The following is a 19,825-nucleotide window of genomic DNA, read 5'->3' on the forward strand; positions in this document are numbered from 1 at the left end:
AGATGATTTAGGGTTTCTGGTGGAAGAAATTTCTAAGCAGCAAACCATTCAAGAGGAAGCAGATCATAAAGTTTGGAAAATTTGCAACCTGATGATGCAATAGAAAAAAAAAACATTTTCTGGGGAGAAATTCAAGCTGGCTGCAGAAATTTGCATAAGTAACAAGGGTCCAAATGTTCATAGCCAAGACAATGGGATAATGTCCCCAGGGTATGTCAGAGACCTGCAGAGCAGCCCCTCCCATCACAGGGCCAGAGGCCTAGAAGAGAAAAATGGTTTTGAGGGCCAGGCTCAGGACCCGCCTGCTCTATGTAGCCTTGTGACATGGTGCCCTGAATCCCAGCTGCTTTTGCTCCAGCTGTGGCTGAAAGGGGCCAAGGTACATCTCAGGCCATTGCTTCAGAAGTTGCAAGCCCCAGGCCCTGGTGGCTTATACATGAATTGGACTTGTGAGTGCACAAATGTCAAGAACTGAGGTTTGGGAACCTCCACCTAGATTTCAGAAGATGTATGGTAATGCCTGGATGTCCAGGCAGAAGTCTGCTGCAGAGACAGAGTCCTCATGGGGAACCTCTGCTAGGGCAATATGGAAGGGAAATGTGGTGTTAGGGCCCCCACACAGAGTCCCTAATGGGGCACTGCCTAGTGGAGCTGTGAGAAAAGTACCACTGTCCTCCAGACCCTAGAATGGTAGATCCACCAACAACTTTCACTGTGCACCTGGAAAAGCTGCAGACACTCAACGCCAGTTATGAAAGCAGCCAGGAATTGGGCTGTAACCTGCAAAGCCTCAGGGAAGAACTGCCCCAGGCTATGGGAGCCCACCTCTTGCATCAGCGTGAGCCATATATGAGACATGGAATCAAATGAGATCATTTTGGAATTTTAAGGCTTAATGACTGCTGTATTGGATTTCAGACTTGAATGGGGCCTGTAACCCCCTTGTTTTGGCCAATTTCTCCCATTTCAGTGTATTCACCCAATGCCTGTACTTCCATGGTATCTAGTAAGTAACTAACTTGCTTTTGATTTTAGAGGCTTATAAACAGAATGGACTTGCCTTGTCACAGATGAGACTTTGGACTTAGACTTTTGAGTTCATGCTGGATAGAGTTAAGAATTTGGGGGACTGTTGGAAAGGCATGCTTATGTTTTGAAATGTGAGGACATCAGATTTGGGAGGGGCCAGGGGCAGAATGATATGGTTTGGCTGTGTCTCCACCAAAATCTCTTATTGAATTGTAGTTCCTATAATCCCTACATGTCATGGGAGTGACCCAGTGGGAGCGTAATTGAATCATGGGGGCCGTTTCTCCTTTGCTATTCTTGTGATAGTAAGTTCTCATGAGAACTGATGGTTTTATAAAGGGCTTCCCCCTTTGTTTGATTCTCCTTCTTCTCTCTCCTGTCACCTTGTGGAAAAGGAAGTATTTGCTTCCCCTTCTGCCGTGATTGCAAGTTTCCTGAGACCTCCCTAGCCCTGTGGAACTGCGAGTTGATTAAACCTCTTTCCTTTATAAATTACCTAGTATGGTATGTCTTTATTAGCAATGTGAGAACAGACTAATACAGTAATTTATAAAGAAAATAGGGTTAATTTGTTCACAGTATTGCAGGCTGTGTAGATAATATGGCTAGGGAGGCCTCAGGAAACTTGCAATTGTGGTAGAAGGCAAAATGGGAAGCAGGCATGTCTTCACAAAAACTAGGCCACTTCAAATGAACATTTTTATTTTCCTCAATCAAGTCAAGAGAATAAGGAGAGAGAGAGAGAGAGAGAGAAAGAAAGAAAGTGAAGGTTAGGTGCTACACACGTTTAAACAAGCAGATATCATGAGAACTCACTATAATGAGAATAGCAAGGGGGCAATCTGCCTCCATGAAGAAATCCCCTGCCACCAGGACCCTCCTCTACAAATCTACATGAGATTTGGGTGGAGACACAAATCCAACTAACATCACCAGGTGCCATGCTTAGTGCCCTACACCAAATAACTCATATAATACAAAACAAAACAAAAAAAAACAAATAGGCTCTAAAAATCCAATTTTACAAATGAAGTGATAGAAGTTCATAGAGATTAAGTGACGTTTTCAAGGCCAGACAGCTGGTGAGTGTGGTACCCTAACTTTGAACCTAGGCTGTTGGCTCCTGGGTCTGTTCTTTTATTACAAAGCTAGGCCACTTCAAATGAATATTTTTATTTTCTTCAATCAAGTACTATGAAATAGAAATCCGTACTTGCTTCCATCAGAGTAATTAAGAAAGAATGAGTCAGACAAATGTGCATAAGTCAAATAACTCCAAAAATAACAAAGCAGATTATGTTGAAAGTTCAGACAGGACAGGTCAGCACTGCTGGTTATGTGTAAATGATCAAGTAGAAGGAGATGTTCCAAAATGATTAATTAGCCAAAAGTCCTTGAGACTCATGCTAAGTACACAGACCCAATTGCTCATCTTCTAGGAAATGAAACTTTTGAAAAGCTGTACAGATTATGTTAAAATATAAGTAGAAATTTGTGAATTTTTAATAATGCTAGCAGGCCCGAATAATAAATTAAAATGATAGCATAAGAGGCAAAGACATGTAATACCAGCCCAACAAGACATTCAAAGCACACAGTTTGTGGGGAGATCCCAAAGTTGCCAAAAGGAAAACCTATGTGAAAAGGCATACATATAAAGTTGTATCATAAGGGTGTATCTAATGGGCTTTACGCAACCTAATGGCCAGGCTTTCATTACCTTAGGGGGTTTTTAACCTCAGCTCATCTGAGAAGTTATTCTTATACTTTGGTTATGCTTATGATAAATGCAATCAAGAAAACTGTCAAAATATTATAATGAAAACTCCAAGAAGTAATACAAACTGCATTATAATAACTCTAGGTAACAAAAAGTGCATGTATACAGATAATGATACAATGAATGAAATACTATTTTAGAATTGGTTTTAGTGTGTTTTAGTACATTTGCAAGCATTATTTGTATGTTTTATCTCCTGCTGAAGGTGTCTAAAATTTTCGAAAGACTCAGATATAGTGTGCATAGCAGCTCCTGCTGGTGCTGGTGTTCTAACCTTGTGCCTTCACATCCCTATTTCTGTGCATTTCAATTGACTTCCTGCAGCCAAACTGCATCTTTGTCCATGGGCCACCCACAGGCTTCCAGGACACACCCACACATGTGCACAGGGTGGGCTACAAGTGCTTTGAAATTGACTGCCCTCATTACCAGGGACAGCAGCCCCTACCCAATGACTAACAGGTGTAGGGGTATAGAAACACCACTTCCCTTGCCCCTTGGCCATGATAATTCTGAGGCATGTCTTTTTATCCATTCCTTGTAGGATTGTTAGTCATCTACTGGCTTGATAACATAGCCCTTAGGGGCTGACTCTCTTTCCCCAAATTGATTGCCCATTCCTTTGTCGATGGCCCTACAGCTTCCAAATATATTGTGCATTCTCAAACTCTATCAGAGAATGCTTCTGGAGAAAACCCAACTAAGAGATTACATTTATAACTGCAGCCTAATTAATATTTAAGAGTTGATAGTCAAATTTGTAAGCAACATTATTTATATTATCCAGAAGATATTGTCTTTAAAAAATTGCCTATAATCTAATGAATGATTTTATTAACTGGAACACTAAGCAAAGCAAGGGAATTCATAGTTGTTTGTCACCAGGCACAAACATTCTTCACACATTGGAGAATACATTAATGTCTGATAGTCAGACTCCTAATCCACTTCCTAAAAACAGCCCAAATGTTAGGGTTTCATGGACTCCTGCAGAGTGAATTAGCTGTTTCATCCTCTCTGCTCTCACAACATTTGATTCGTATTTCTGAAACAGCTTATACCATGCTGCATTGTAATTTATCTGTTTACATAGGCATGTGTGTTTCCAAAACTATTTTCAGAGTTCCTGAAAGGTAAAGATCAAGTCTTATTTGCCTTTGTCATTTCCACACCACATTCTGGACCTGCCACATTGTTGGCTGCAATACTGGAATTGCTAAAAAAACAAACAAAAAAAATAATAAATGAATTAAAGGGCATCAGCCCTGTCTAATAGACCATATTATGTGTCCTTAATAACTAAGGCTATTTTATTTATCATCAAAACCACTCCAGCACTATGCAGAGGTCATAGTAAACAAGGCTTAGTGTTGAAAACTAAGTGAGTGAGTGAATGAATGAATGAATTAGTGAGTGAATAATTAGTGAAGCATATTACTAATAGCATATTGTTTTTGAGCAATATACAATGCATTGTTACCCTTTATTTTGTTGGCAGAATGTAGCTTAGCTTGGTTGTGATGATGTTTTGTTAATGAAATAACAATATAAGTTAATTTAGATTAATAGTTTTGGCTCCTCAGTATCATTTTAAAACTTGACTTTGTCATCCATCATATTGAGTATTTCTCCTGGCTTTGTATCACTCATAAATGTAGCTAACCTTCCATCATATCACTGTAATGGAGACTTTTGCTAGTTAAGTCCATGACTTACTTAGGGGTACAATCAATCATGTAGGCCAGGAATTGGAGAACCATGGCCCATGGGTTAAATCAGGCCTGAAGCTTGTTTTTGTAAATAAAGTTTTATTGGAACACAGCCACATTTATTTGGTACATACTGTCTGTGGCTACTTTCACACCTCATTGTGTGAAATTCTATAATGGCAGAATTGAGTCATAGTTATGACAGAGACCATATGGCCTGCAAAGCTTAAAATATTTACTATCTGGTCCTTTACAGAAAAATTTTGCTGATCCTTGTGTTAGTCTGTTCTCGTACTGCTATAAGGAACTACCTGAGACTGGATAATTTATGAAGAAAAGAGGTTTAATTGACTCATAGTTCCACAGCCTGTACAGGAAGCATGACTGAGGAGGCCTCAGGAAACTTGCAATCATGGCAGAAGGCAAGGGGAAAGCAGGCATGTCTTCACATGGCAAAGCAGGAGAGAGTGAAGAGGGAGATGCTACAACCCTTTCAAACAACCAGATCTCATGAGAATTTACTATCACAAGAACAGCAAGGGGGAAGTCCATCCCCCTGATCCAATCACCTCCCACCAGGCCTCTCCTCCAACACTGAGGATTACAATTCAACATGAAATTTGGGTGGGGACACAGACCCATACCTTATAAATCCTTAATTAAGAGAATAAATCTAACAAGCCACCATCCTGTGCATAAGGTCTTCAGTAAGCCTTGTTATGTGCCCTGTTGAAATCAAGATACATTGTGCTATTCCCTCTCTCACTGAAGTAACATTATCAAGGAAGCAAATGTAATTATAGAGTACAAATACCTCCTAGTGAACCCAACATGATTTCTAGTGATCAACACATTAGGAGACAAAATGTTCATTGAACATATATTTGATCATTTTTTTGGGAATTCTAGCCCTGTGTTAGTGAGCCTGGGGCTAACCATTCTCTGATGGAAAAGGCTTGGAAAAAACAAGGAATGAACCTCTTTTTCACTTCTCTAGCATTCTTCTCTGTCCCATTCCCACAAATGGAGACTCTTTGGTGTTAGATTAAGTTAGCAACTGGCTTTATCTCCATGGTTCACGGTTTTATCATCTATAAGATACTAGTTTTCAGAGTTAATATGAAGATTAAATGAAATAATTTGTAGATGTAAAAATAACTATAATTACCAACATGTATTGAATGATTTTTTCAGATGCTGTGCTAAGGAATTTTAATATTCATTATCTCACTTAATTCTCATAAAAATAGTGAAAATTGCCCCCAATTTATAGGCAACCTGCAGACATATTAAGGGACTTCATATGATCCTTCGGCTAGTATTTATTTTATTATTATTTATTTTTTAATTCACAAAAATTGTATGTATTCATGGTGTACAACAAAATATTTTAAAATATGTATATGTTGTTGAATAGCTAAATCAAGTGAATTAACATGAATTACCTCACATACTTATTTATTTTAGTAAAAATGCTTAAAATCTCTTTTGATAATTTTTAAATATACAGTGCATTGTTATACAATAGATCTCTTGAATTCTTGAATGTATTCCTCTTGTCTAACTGTAATTTTATGTCTTTTGACCAATGTCTCCCCAGTCCATTCCCTCACTTACCCCCAGCCCCTGGTAACCACTATTTTCTGCTTTTATTAGTTCAGCTTTTTTAGATTCCACATACAAGTGAGATCATGTAGCCTCTGTCTCTTTGTACTGGCTTAATTCACTTAGCATAATGTCCTCCAGGTCTGTTCATGTTGTTACAAATGACAGGGTTTCCTTCTTTTTTAAGGCTGAATAGTATTCCATTGTGTATATATACCTCATTGTCTTTATCCACTTATCCAGTGATGGACACGTAGATTGGTTTCATATCTTGGCTGTTGTGAACATGGGAGTGCAGATAGAGCTTCAACATCTGGTTTCATTTTCTTTTGATGTGTTCCCAGTAGTGGATTGCTGGATCATATGGTAGTTCTATTTTTAATTTTTTTGAGGAAACCCCATACTGTGTTCTATAAATGGCTTTATTAATTTATATTCCCACCAACAGAGTTTCACTTTTTTGCATATTTTACCAACACTTATCTTTCATCTTTTTGGTAGTAACCAATCTAATAGGTGTGAGGTGATATCTCGTTTTGGTTTTAATTTGCATTTCCATGATAATTAGTGATGTTGAGCTTTTTTTTTTCATGTATCTATTGGTCATTTTATGTCTTCTTTTGAGAAATGTCTATCCAATATAGTAGTGGAAGTCCTAGCCAGAGTAATTAGGCAAGAAAAAGAAATTAAAAGCATCTAAATAAGAAGGAAAGAACTTAAATTATTTATGTTTAGAGATGACATTATCTTATATATAGAAGACTCCTAAAAACTCCACTAAAAAAACTATTGGAGTTAATATAAAAATTCAGCAAAGTTGCATGATACTATATCAACATAAAAACCAGTACTATTTCTATACACTAACAATAAGCTGTCTAAAAAAGAAAGCAAGAAAACACTCTCATTTACAATAGCCACAAAAGATAAAATACTTAGGGATAAATTTAACCAAGGAGGTAAAAGATCTCTACACTGAAAACTATAAAACACTGATGCAAGAAATTGAAGTAGACACAAATAAATGGAAAGATGTCTTGTGTTCATGGATTGGACGAATTTATATTGTTAAAATGTCCATACTAACTAGACTGATTTGCTTAGTCAATGCAATCTCTACTAAAATTCCAGTGACCCTTTTCACAGAAGTAGAAACAAATTCTAAAATTTATAGGAATTATCAAAGATCCTGAATAGCCAAAGAAATTTTGAAGCATCACATTACCTGACCTTAAAAAATACTCCAAAGTTATAATAATGACATGGTAACTGGCATAAAAGCATACACATAGACCAATAGAACACAATAGAGAGTCCAGAAATAAGTTCACACATTAATGGTCAATTGATTTTTTGACAGAGATGCCAAGAACACATACTGGGGAAAAGACAGTGTTTTTAATAAACACTGCTAGGAAAACTATATCTGGCTGGGCATGGTGGCTCATGCCTGTAATCCTAGCACTTTGGGAGGCTGAGGCAGGTATATCACCTGAGGTCAGGAGTTTGAGACCAGCCTGACCAACATGGAGAAACCCTGTCTCTACCAAAAATACAAAATTAGCTGGGTGCGGTGGCAGGCGCCTGTAATCCCAGCTACTCAGGAGGCTGAGGCAGGAGAATTGCTTGAACCAGGAGGCGAAGGTTGCAGTGAGCCGAGATCACGCCATTGCCCTCCAGCCTGGGAAACAAGAGTGAAACTCTGTCTCAAAAAAAAAAGAAAGAAAGAAAAAGAAATTGGATATCCACATGCAGAAGAATAAAATTAGTCTCTTACATTATACCATATAAAAAAATCATCTCAAAGTACATTAAAAACTTAATCTTTTACTACTTTTCCTCTAGGAGTAAAACTACTAGAAGAAAACATGGAAAAAAGTTCTATGATGTTAGTTTGGGCAATAATTGTTTTGGATCTAACCCCCACAAAACATAGGCAGCAAAAGCAGAAATAGAAAAATAGGATTACATCAAACTGGAAGCTTCTGCACAGCCAAGAAAAACAGTCAACAGAGTGAAGAGACAGCCTATGGAATGGGAGAAATTATTTGCAAATCATTCATCTGATATGAGGTTAACATGCAAAGTACATAAGAAATTCAACACAGTAGTAAGAAAACACATAATTCAAAGATGGGGAAATCTGAGCAAGTATTTTTTTAGCCACTACTACGAGCCAGGTACTATTCTAGAACTTGGGATACATCTTTGAACAAAACCAACAAATGCCCCTACCCTAGTACATGTGGGGAGTCAACGCAAACAATAAACAACACATACAGTAATGACACATGTATTTAGTGTATTAGAAGACAATTACTCCTATGGAAAAAATAAAGGTAGAACAGGGAAAGGGAGACTGAAAGTGCTGGAGATGGGTTAGGGGAGGTAAGAATCGGTCAGGGTAAGCCTCATTGAGAAGGTGATGATAGCAATGAAGACTTGAAAGAAACAAGGAAGTGAGCCCCATAGACATCTGAGAGAAGAGCCTTCCAGTGTCACTGGCTTTCGTTATGGCACAACCAGGATTCCAGCTCAGCTCTGTCAGACCCCAGAATCCAAACTCACAATAACCAAGGTCAACAAATGTCAGTTCCCTGCTCAGTCCTCTCCAAGAAATGTGCTGTCAATCTCTGTTTTTTGTTCCCTTGGCTGTTGCCTACATTCATTCTGGGCTTACCTTGGCTCAAGCCATTCTACAGGTCAATATGGATGTCCCATCTTTGTCTCTGATCACATGCTCTGCTTTTGTTACTGGACCTTTTCAGACCTGATGCCTTCTGAGGGCCATGGTGCTGCTTTCCTGGCTTCAGTTCTTTTTCACTGGGGTAGTTTGTGATTTTATCTCTGCAATCCTCCTTCAGAATCTCCCAGCCTTTTAAGTCATGTAACGATTTAGTCTACCAAATGTCGTGTCCATACTTTCTCTGTGTAAAGTAGACAGTTATACTTTTATCTTTTTTGTAGTTGTTGTTTGTTCAAGAAGCTAGAGTCACCTCCTGTCACTTACAACCATGGGACTCTGATACCACATTTTTAAAAGAATCTAATTTCTTAGGGAAGTCATTTTTTTGTTTTGTTTTTGCTTTCCTTTCCAGTGCTGTTTTTTTTTTCTTCTCTTATTATTAAAAATCTCAAGAAAATAGAGTTACCTTTTTATGGCCTACTGCCCCTCTGTCACTACTGATGCCTTTCTTATAGAACCCAGGCTAAGGGCTAAGTCCTGTCACAGGTTGCCTTATTGGTTCATCGGTGCTGAGAGGTTGAAACAGTCTCCAATGTAGCAACTGTCCAGACCCTCTATTTTTAGCTGAATTAGATTCCTAGCAGATGTCTGGATAGTAGACGTCTCCCTTAATTACCATAACTTGTCTGGGTGCCATTTTTGAGATCCCCAAAATAGAGAGTGAAAATAGAACCCACCTCATAGGGCTGTGGTGAAGATCAAATGCAAAAAGTGCACACAAGGACAGTTAGCACAGTACTTGGCCTTGGCATGTAGTAAGGATTTCTGCACGTCAGCTATTCCATTTGGAGGGAGGCACTTGATTTGTGTTGGAGAGAGAGAGACAGACTGTTTCAACTCAGCTCCACTGCTCATCAGCTTTATGATTCTGAGTGATGGCTCATACTCCCTAGGCTGTAAAGCTGGAATGATAATAGCAATTTGAGTACTTCATGCAATAGAAAGTATAAAATAATATGTATAAAAATCCTAGGATAATAATTTTAGTATTAAATTAGATAAAAGGTATACAAATGCATAAAATTATGTGAATAAAAATGTTGAAATAATAGCAACTAAGTAAGTATTGGGTCCAATTAAATGTACAAAATACAAACCCTATAATAATAAAAGCAATTTGAGTATTGAATGGGATGTATATAAAATGAACATTAATGCTATCAATAGAATATTAAATGAAGTGATATGTATAAAGGGCTGAGTATGGTGTCAGGCACTTTGTATAAGCACTTGAAAAATACACTCTAATGTTGTTAGTGTTGTTAATATCATTGGCATTGTATTACCACAACATCTCCTCCCCGTTAGAACTTGTTGCTGTCAAGGTTGTCCTATGAAATAAAGGTTCTCTTTTGGGGGGTACTAAATGAGCACTTAATAGTGACAATTCTGATCATGCACCATTACCCTTTAGGCATATATTTACCGTTGTTAAATTGTTTTTTCTTCAACAATCTCATGAGCTTTCACTTGAAAGTGGCTCCGAACACAAATTGGCAGTCAAATTGGGATTTTACAGATCTTATCGCTAACAATATTTTTATACCAAAAGGCTAAATAGGATCTTTTAGGAATTAAGAGTTCTCAAAGTGAGTAATTTTCTCCAAAGAACTAGGTCACATAGAAGGAGAAATGGAATGAGCATTATCCTCCAAGCTCTATATAGGAAGACGCAAATTAATCCTATCGATTAGAGCAGATTTTTTGGTTTAAAATTAAGTGAGAGAAAAATTATATACAAGTGACACTGTGAGAGTATCCTGGAGCCTGTATTGCCAGAGGGGAGTACTTTGCTGAAATAATAGTTATTCATCATCACTGGGTCATGGCTGTGTGCCGTTATCTTTCATTGCCCTGGACGTACACTCTGCTCCCTTCTTGCTACTCAGTGCTTTGGAGGCTACAAACTGCACCACCCAGGCTCCTGGGCCCTTGCTTGTGGTTGAGTGGCTAATGGAGAACCCTGACTTAACATCCCATGTCCTGTCAGGAGCACCTTTTCTCCATGATGCTGTCTTGCTGGGCCATGAGTTTTTTGAAATGAAGCTAGACACTAGGTTCTGTGAAGATAGACATTACCTGTGTCTACTCTGGTCAATGCTGTACCTCAACACAGTGTCTGGCCCAAAAGAGGTACTTGATAAATATATTTCTATCAAAGGAATGCTCTGGGGATGCCTCACTGAATTGCATTCTAAGAAGAACCACCACCTAAACCTGCATTGTGTACTAGTTATAAATAGAAGCCGCACTCTCTCTGAACAGGAGTTCTTAGAAATAAAGGCTCTTAAAATTCCCATCCACAAGCTGTGACTGCATCATATTAGTGATTTCCACTGGATTGTACATGGGGTCCCAGATGTTTGACTCTTTTATTTTACAGCATTTGCTTTTCTGTGAGTTTCCAATTAATTGAATTGGGAAAAGCTGTAAGCCCCGTGATAGCGGAACTATCTCTGACAAAACTCACACTCTGTAAAGTCAAAGATTCTTCAATATCCTCTTTGTTTAAGTCCATAAGGCTGAATGACTGACTTGACTGATTTTCTTTTTTAGTATGTTTGGTTTAGCAGCTAGAAATTTTGATGTCATACATATACAGGCCAGAGGATCATTTGGGGAAACCCCCTTAGGTGACATGGCTTCCTAGAGCATCATAGGATAATCTGGATGAGAATCGAAAGAATTTCCGTTGTTACATTCCAGGTTTTTTCCTGAAAATTCATTTTCTCTCTGTCATTTTCTCTCATCAAAGCATCAATAAAAGTTGCTTTTAGCAATAACCTCTCAATTCTGCTGTCCTTGTGCATACTATCTGCCACCACCCCTCACTTCTCAAACACCAGTGATATTGCATGACATAGTGCATTCCCTACCACTGGTAGCCTGTTTCTTATTTTGTTTGTTTGCTTGTTTTTGAGAAGGAGTTTTGTTCTGTTGCTCAGGCTGGAGTGCAGTGGCATGATCTCGGCTCACTGCAACCTCTGCCCCCGGGGCTCAAATGATTCTCGTGCCTCAGCCTCCCCAGTAGCTAGGATTACAGGCACGCACCACCACGCCTGGCTAATTTTTGTATTTTTAGTAGAGATGGGTTTCACCATGTTGGCCTGTCTGGTCTCGAATTCCTAACCTTAGGTGATCTACGCTCCTTGGCCTCCCGAAGTGCTAGGATTATAGGTGTGAGCTACCTGACTGGTGGTAGCCTGTTTCAACTCATCACATGTGAAAGTCTGCAGTTGCATTTTCCCCACTCGTCAGGGGTGATCAGTATTCTACATCACTTTAATCATGGGAATCCTTGTTGTCCATTAGCTGGCAGTGACTCAACATTAGACTCTATTTATTTTCCCAGGACTGCTCCTGTTTGCTAATTGCCCTAGTTTTAGTGTCCCTGAGGTCAAGTCTGATCAGGGATTTAAGTACATGCAATTTATTGAGAGATTGCCCTTAAGAAAAAACTGTGGGACAAGGGGGATCCAGATAGGGAAGGGAAATGCTGAGTAAGGATGTAATTGCAGATAAAGTCTAGTCTTGGCTTGATCCATGGGGGTACTCGGGGCATAATTTGCCCCATGAGCTTGTCCCTGCTACTTCAGGCAAGGGGATTGCCAGTCATAAACTGTCAGCCACCCCTGGTAAATGGCATTTCTTTCCAGATGAAACAGTTTTTGTCCTGTAAGGGCTTGTGATGTAACTGGAAAGCAGCTGTGAGCTGTTAGCAGCCAGCGTTCATAGCAACTTTACTTCACTAGTAAAGGCGCCTGGGTGGGGTGCTAGAGCATCTGCTATATTAACTTGTATGATCTCAGAACAACCCTACGAGGAAGAAGCCATTATAATTACCATTTTACAGATGAGGCAATAATATCTTGGGTTGTGTGTCTTAGAGACGTATCCTGAGACTAGATTCATGTGGTTGATTTAAAAAAGAAGTTACCAATACTTTAGAACTTCTTCCAAAAAATTCAAGCAGATGTAAATGAAACCCTCTCGAACACATTCTGTGAGAGCAGCACTACCTTAATACCAAAACTAGATAAAGACATTACAGGAAGAGAAAACTACAGACCTAATATCTCTCAAGAACAAAAATCCTCAACAAAGTATTAGCAAATAAAATCTAAAAATCTATAAAAAATTACACCACAACCAAATAGAATTTATTGTAAGTATGCAAGGCTGGTTCAACTTTCAAATATCAATTATTGTACTCCATTATATCAATTGACTAATGAAGCAAAACTATGTGGTAATATCAACTGATGCACAAAAAGCAGCTGACAAAATTCAACACACATTTATAATAAAAAGTTAAACTAGGAATAGAGGGAAACTTGTTCAATTTAATACAGCATTTATACAAGTTATTTACAGCTGATATCATACTTAATGGTAAGAAATTGGCCGTTGTCCTTCAAAAGAATAAGGCAAGAATGCGTTTTGTTTTTTTTTTTTTTACCATTCTTTTCAGCATGTACTGAAAGTTATAGCTACTGCCATAAAACAAAAAGAAAAAAAGAAAAAAAGAAAAAGATACATATACTGGAAGGGAAAAATAAAACTCTTTATTCATAGATGATCTGATTGTCTGAAAATTCCAAATAATCCATGTAAAAGAAAAATCACTCCTGGGACTAATCAGTGACTTTAGAAAGGTTGTGAGATACAAGGTTCATTTACAACAGCATTAAACATTTTTAAATGAAGTGTTTAAATGTAAACAAAATAAGTGTAAACTCTATATGTGGAAAACTGTAAAACACTGATAAAAGAAATCAAAGAAGATATAAATAGATTGAGATATGTGTTTGTGGATTGAAAGACTAATTTTAAGATGTCATTTCTTCCCAACCTAATCTATAATATTCAATGCAATCTCAATCAAATTCAAGCAAGATACTTTGTAGACATTGAAAGGAATTCTAAAGTTTACTTGGAAAGACAAAAGACCTGTAATAACCAACACAATACTGAAAAAGAAATCAATTGAAAGGGGTTTGAGGGAAGGAGAAAGGGTTGTGTAAGTCAACTTTGAAAAGTTTTTCACAGTAGTAAATCTAGTCTATATGGTACAGCAATGGTGGATCTGTGACAGTATTCATTCTTTAAAATTCATAAGTTTACAGTACAAAGAATGAACTTTGGTGCATGCAAACGGAAATATGATTTAGGGAGTTGTAGGATCCCAAGATGAAATGTAGAATGTAACAAAAGAATCTACATGTATTACAAATGAATAAGCCAACTTTACTGAAGGAGATGAGAGAAAAAGTTGCTGATCTAAGTAACTTTGAAATGAGTGGAGTCTGTAAGATTAAGCATATAAGCACTGTACTGTAGTTGATAAAATTGTTTCCCATAGAAGTGTGGGTTAACAACTCTGAAATCTCTATACGTGTAGAGTGTAAATGAATAATTAAGTTAATAGGTGACAGATGGTGGAAGCCATCTTCCTCACTGTTGGTGCTGAAGGTTATAGACAAGCAAGGAAAGATGGCTAGAATGTTCATTAGATAGTGAATTAGAGTCAGAGACATTAGGATGAACATGTTTGGCTTAATGTATCAATAGATATGTGTAAATATGTATATACAGAGATTAGTGTATATACACATAGGTATACATGCATATGCATACATATATATATGTATATATGTACATACATACTGATATATCTATTTTAAAAATATGTTTTGGATGATGAGTTTTGAGGTATACTGGTCTATTATCTGGTAGAATGCTCCTCAGTTGAGATTTATCTATTTCAATATAGCCTGTCTATATTGCTCTGTCAGTTGAGGGATAATGACACCCCAGTAGCCATGTAGCACACAAATCTTGGCTTCTAATACCATTTTCAAATAAAAGTAACTTAAAGAAATTGGCTTCTAATACCATTTTGAAATAAAAGTAACCTAAAGAAATTGCTGATTATAGAACTTGAGTAGCATTACATAAATGAGCTCCACAGGATCTTGTGCCAAAAAATAAGGAAGTGATGGAAATAAAAATTAGATGGTGGTATGTTGAGGGGCACAAGATCCAACTGAAAGAGTTTTCAATGGCCCAAGCTGGAACACTTTGTGCAAAAACTGGTGTATATTGTAGTACAGCTTGAAGTATAAAGTAAATATTTATGAGTTTATATTGATATGAACAAATGATTGAACAAATTAATAGAGAAGAGACAAATCTCCCCTGCAGAAGAATTCCAAAATGTACATAGATACTTCACTTGTGAGGAAGTAGATTATAATTCCCTGCTCCTTAGGTGTGGGCTACAAGTAGTGATTTCCTTACAAAGAGTACAGTATGGAGAGTGGGGAGGAAAGTAACTTTAGAGAGTGTGTAGTCATTCTATATTGTAATTAAAATGATAATTTATTTCAGTGGTCTTCTTTTCCCAAATCCACACCTTTAGTTTAATCATGAGAAACATATTAGACAAATTTCAATGAGGTGCATTCTACCAGATAATGGACCAGTACACCTCAAAACTGGTGATCCCAAACAAAGAAAGCCTGGGAAAATGTCATAGCAAAGAGGAACCTTGGGAGGCTTGATAACTAAATGACATGTGGGATCCTGGATGGAACCCTGGAGCAACAAAAGAACATTAGGTAAAAATTAAGGATATCAGAATAAAATATGGCCTTAATAATTATCTATCAATATTGAGTCCATGATTGTGACAAACGTATCCTATTAATGAAATATATTGATAATAGAGGAAACTGGATGTGGAGTGCATGGAGACTCTTGTACTATCTTTGCAAATTTTTCTGTACATAAAAACTACTCTAAAATGAAAACTTTATTATTATATAAAAAGAGAAAGTATTCCCCCAGGAAACTAGTATAACAAAGAAAGTATTCCCCCAAGAAACTAGTATAGGGCAGGAAAACAGTGTAAGATTTTGAGTCAAGACCCAGCCTCGGGCTGAACCTGCGCAGGAGCTCTGGAGGTAAATTGCACAGCAGAGTTTATCCTGTGTGTAGTTGAGGCTGCTGAACATTGATATTCCTGCACCAGTCGTTGACCACACCTGCTGCCCTGGGGTCATAAACTCCCAAACTGTCTGTTTGTTTGAGCAAAGTGGCTCCAGAAGTCCACAGGTGATCTTCTGAAGAACATGAGGGGACAGCATGCTGAAGTAGGGACATGGACACACCCAACCGATTAAGGGGATTATTCAAGGAGTTTTAGGCAACATCTTCAGTATTCACTACACTGAGCCACAGGGAAAATAACTCATTTACCCACAGTCACAGCTCTGGCATGTGGCACAGCCAGAATTCACAGCTGGGCTATGTGACACAAAGCTGGCTCCATCACTACATGGTGGTATGCTGTCCTCAAGGCTCTGCAACTCTCATAAGGCTGTGACACTGAGAATTACAGTTCATGATTTCCTGCACGATTGAGGGGCTGGGAGATAACAGTGGACATGCAGATTATGTTCTGACCCAAGAAATTCCCACAGAGAAATCCCTGAATGGCATGCAAATCTGGGAGAAAAGATATTCTGTAGCTATTTATTGAATGAATGCACATTTTTGGCAAAAAATTCAGTGGATCTTAACTAATGATGTCTACCTGGGCACTGACTTCTCAGGCTGGGAAAGAGAGAGAGGGGCTTAGCAGAATCATCATTACCATCAGAAATTGCCTCTAGCCAAAAAAAAAAAGAGTCCTGTCTGAGAAGCTGTGGCCATAAATGTCTATTTCCCACATTTCTCCCAATACCAAAGGTTCACATATGTCCCATTAAACAATTTCTAAGTGACAAATCCCAGGATATAGGGCTGTGAGAAGAATCATTGCTAATGCAGATTTTGTAATCTCCACTTATGTAACATAATTGAATTAAGTCTGTTTCCCAAAGAAAGAAGCAAAATGATGCTTAGTGTGGACGACTTTTCTTTACAGGCAAGCTGTATGATAACAGAACAGAGATTACCATTCCTAACCACCTGCCACCATGAACCTGGAGGATGCTTATTGTAAAAATGCCTCTTTTCTCCACCAGGGTAAGGCAAAAAAATAAATGCTACTGTTAGTGGAATTTATTCTGACTCACCTTGGTCTATTGCCTTTGGTTCCCCACTCCTCTGAATTGTGCTTCTGCTGCTGCTTTCTTGCTCTTATTTTGCTAAGAATTCAAAGCGTTCTCTTTGTTATCATGTGTTAGTCAGCCTGGACAACAGGCTGCTGCTGTAACAATTAACTCTGACATCTCAGTGGATTAAGTAAAACAAGGCTTATCTCCCCTGTGAAGTGCCTTCTCACATCTTTCTAGTTATGTTTTCTGGAACACATGATCTGCCAGGGAGGAGAAGTGTGTTAAGGCACACTAAGTCTTAAATGCCTCAGCCTGAAAGAGCCATGTGTCACTTCCACTCAGAGTTCTTTGGCCATATCTAGTGACATGGCCTCTATCTGACCGGTTCTTTAGTGAGTATTCTGTGCCAGATTTCTAAATGCCTGAGATCACGTTTTTATTCCTGTTGTGTTTTGGAGATAATAAGAATAGGATAGAGGCTGGTGTAATAAAGTCAACTCATAATTAGTAGAAATGCATTGTCTGGTATAATAGTAGCAATGTGTGGCTATTTCAGCTTAAATGTACATGTAAATTAAATTTTCAGTTTCTCAATTACACTAGCCACATTTCTATTGTTAAACAGCCCATGTGCCTATCATTTTGGATAGTGTGAAACAGAATGTTTCCACAAGTACAGACTTTCTAGAGCATTCTAGAATGTTTTAGAATATTCTAGAATGTTCTAGAGCAATTGACTATTATGACTCTAACAGAGGCTTTTAAGGAGTTTATCTAGGCTTCTGGCTTAACATTTTCTTTGGTGAAAATCAGCCTGAAGTGCTTTAGTGATGTCGAAGCTGTGTCAGGCAGAAATTCATTCTGATTTTAGCTGGTGTGCATGCTTTTGTGTAAGATTTAGCTGAAACAATGGACTTCATGGCTGAGAAAAATTTGAAAATCACTAGAGGAATGTAAAGAGTCTTGGGGCATAAACATCTAAGTTTAAATCCTTGTTCTGGCCAAGCGCGGTGGCTCACACCTATAATACCAGCACTACGGGAGGCAGAGGCAGGTGAATCACAAGGTCAGGAGTTCAAGACTAACCTGGCCAATGTGGTAAAACCCCATCTCTACCAAAAATACAGAAATTAGCTGGGTGCGGTGGCAGGTGCCTGTAATCCCAGCTACTCAGGAGGCTGAGGCAGGAGAATCGCTTCAACCCGGGTGGCTGAGGTTGCAATGAGCCAAGATTGTACCATTGTGCTCCAGCCTGGGCAATGGAGTGAGACTCTATCTCAAAAATAAAATAAAAATAAATAAATAAATCCTTGTCCTTCGACTTATGACCTGTGAGATCTTGGACAAGATAACTGTGCAGATCTACCGATTCACCAGTGTTGTTATGAAGGTGAAAGGAGCCAATGTGCGAATGGACTGCATGGATCCAGTGCTTTTAAGTAAGAACTCAGAAAATGATAGCTATCCTTATAATCATCACTGTAATTCTACAGCACTCATCAATAATTTAGAGGAAACTAATTGTGGGTGACATAAACCTAAGAATGATAAGAAACATGTAATTTGAGAAAATTAGATTCAGAAAGATCCTAAAACGGATAAAATATTGCACTTAGTTTAAGAAGAGGAAGTTTAGTAGGTATAAGCGTAACATTTTACCCTGGAGTCCGGGAATGTAAGTACATAAGAATAAAATTGGAGACAGTGTAGTTTAATGGCACCATGTTGGAGAATAGAAATCCTCCAATCTAACAGAAGCTTTTAAGCCTCTGTCATTGTTGTACAATCATGTAATAGGACTGTATCAAGAAATATGAATGTCCTCACCTCTTTGCCTTAGCAAACCATACATGGGTGAGGCTTTAAGTTTTGTATTTTAGGAGAAGCCAAGAAAGCTGAAACAGTTTTTCTTCTTTCAGAAAATAATTTAACAGCTCCTATGGTCCAAGATTGTCTACAATACCAAATATCAAAAGATTGGCTATCACTCTCTGAGAGCCAGCAGACTAGAGGAGAGAGATATTGATCAAATAACTACCCAAATAAGTATAAAATATCAAATGTGATATGTGCCAGGTCAGAGAGGTCCATGGTGTTCAAAGAACCTTTACTAGGAGAACTTTTGTTCAATTCAGAGAGACTGGGGAAACTTTCTTTGCAAATTGAAGATTCAGCTGAGACCCAGGTAGAATAGGGTGAGTTGGGAGAAGAGGAGGAATTTCCCAGGCATAAGGACCACACTTGTTAACGTTGAGGTGAGAGAGAATGAGACACATTGAGTGTACAGGGGAAGGCTCCTGTTGAAGGAGAACACGTCTTGGAACATAAGGTTCAGGGGAGGCAGGGACCAGACCATAGGGGGCCATGATTTGAGTCTTTGTTCCAGAAGCAATGGGAAGCATTGATGGGGTTTGGATAAGAAAGTAGCATGGTCATATCTGCCATTTGATAAGATGACAAGACTACAAGATGATCACAAGTTTAGATGCATTGTATCATTGATTTCCTATTATTAAGCCACCCTTGCTCTGAAAGAGTAAACCATATTTGGTTATAATAAATTTTTTCCCCTTTTTTATTCATGCATCCATGTAACATATACTCATCAAGTGCCTCCTACATGCCCAGCATTGTAGGTGCAAATTGAGCTGTGGGCCGATAAGGACCTTGCCCCTGTGGAACTTTCAGTAAGGGAGACAGACAACAAATATATATAAATAAATGTGAAGCAAAGCACAGTATATTATGTAAACAGGGAGCAAAAGAGAGGCTCTATTTCAGATAGTGAGGGAAGGCATCTCCAAGGAAGTGACATTTGCACGTAGATGTGTGAGTGATGGGAGGCAGGGCACCCCCAGGAACAGACCCAGCTTCCTTGTCCCTGTAGAATCCT

The 19,825-nt window shown here is 38.3% G+C and overlaps 1 long non-coding RNA gene across 1 annotated transcript in view; it reads left to right on the forward strand.

The window, feature by feature from the left end:
- The window catches only part of LOC105726625 (uncharacterized), a 50,423-nt gene extending 33,536 nt beyond the window's left edge, over nucleotides 1-16,887 (forward strand). The window contains exon 3 of the long non-coding RNA XR_001109591.2: nucleotides 16,800-16,887. This is a non-coding gene — a long non-coding RNA (uncharacterized LOC105726625). The remainder of the gene's footprint in view (nucleotides 1-16,799) is intronic.
- The last annotated feature ends 2,938 nt before the right edge of the window (nucleotides 16,888-19,825 follow it).

The sequence above is a fragment of the Aotus nancymaae genome, unplaced genomic scaffold (genome assembly GCF_030222135.1).
Source record: "Aotus nancymaae isolate 86718 unplaced genomic scaffold, 86718_ANA_hifiasm-v0.15.2.pri h1tg000030l, whole genome shotgun sequence".
NCBI classification, from domain to species: Eukaryota; Metazoa; Chordata; class Mammalia; order Primates; family Aotidae; genus Aotus; species Aotus nancymaae.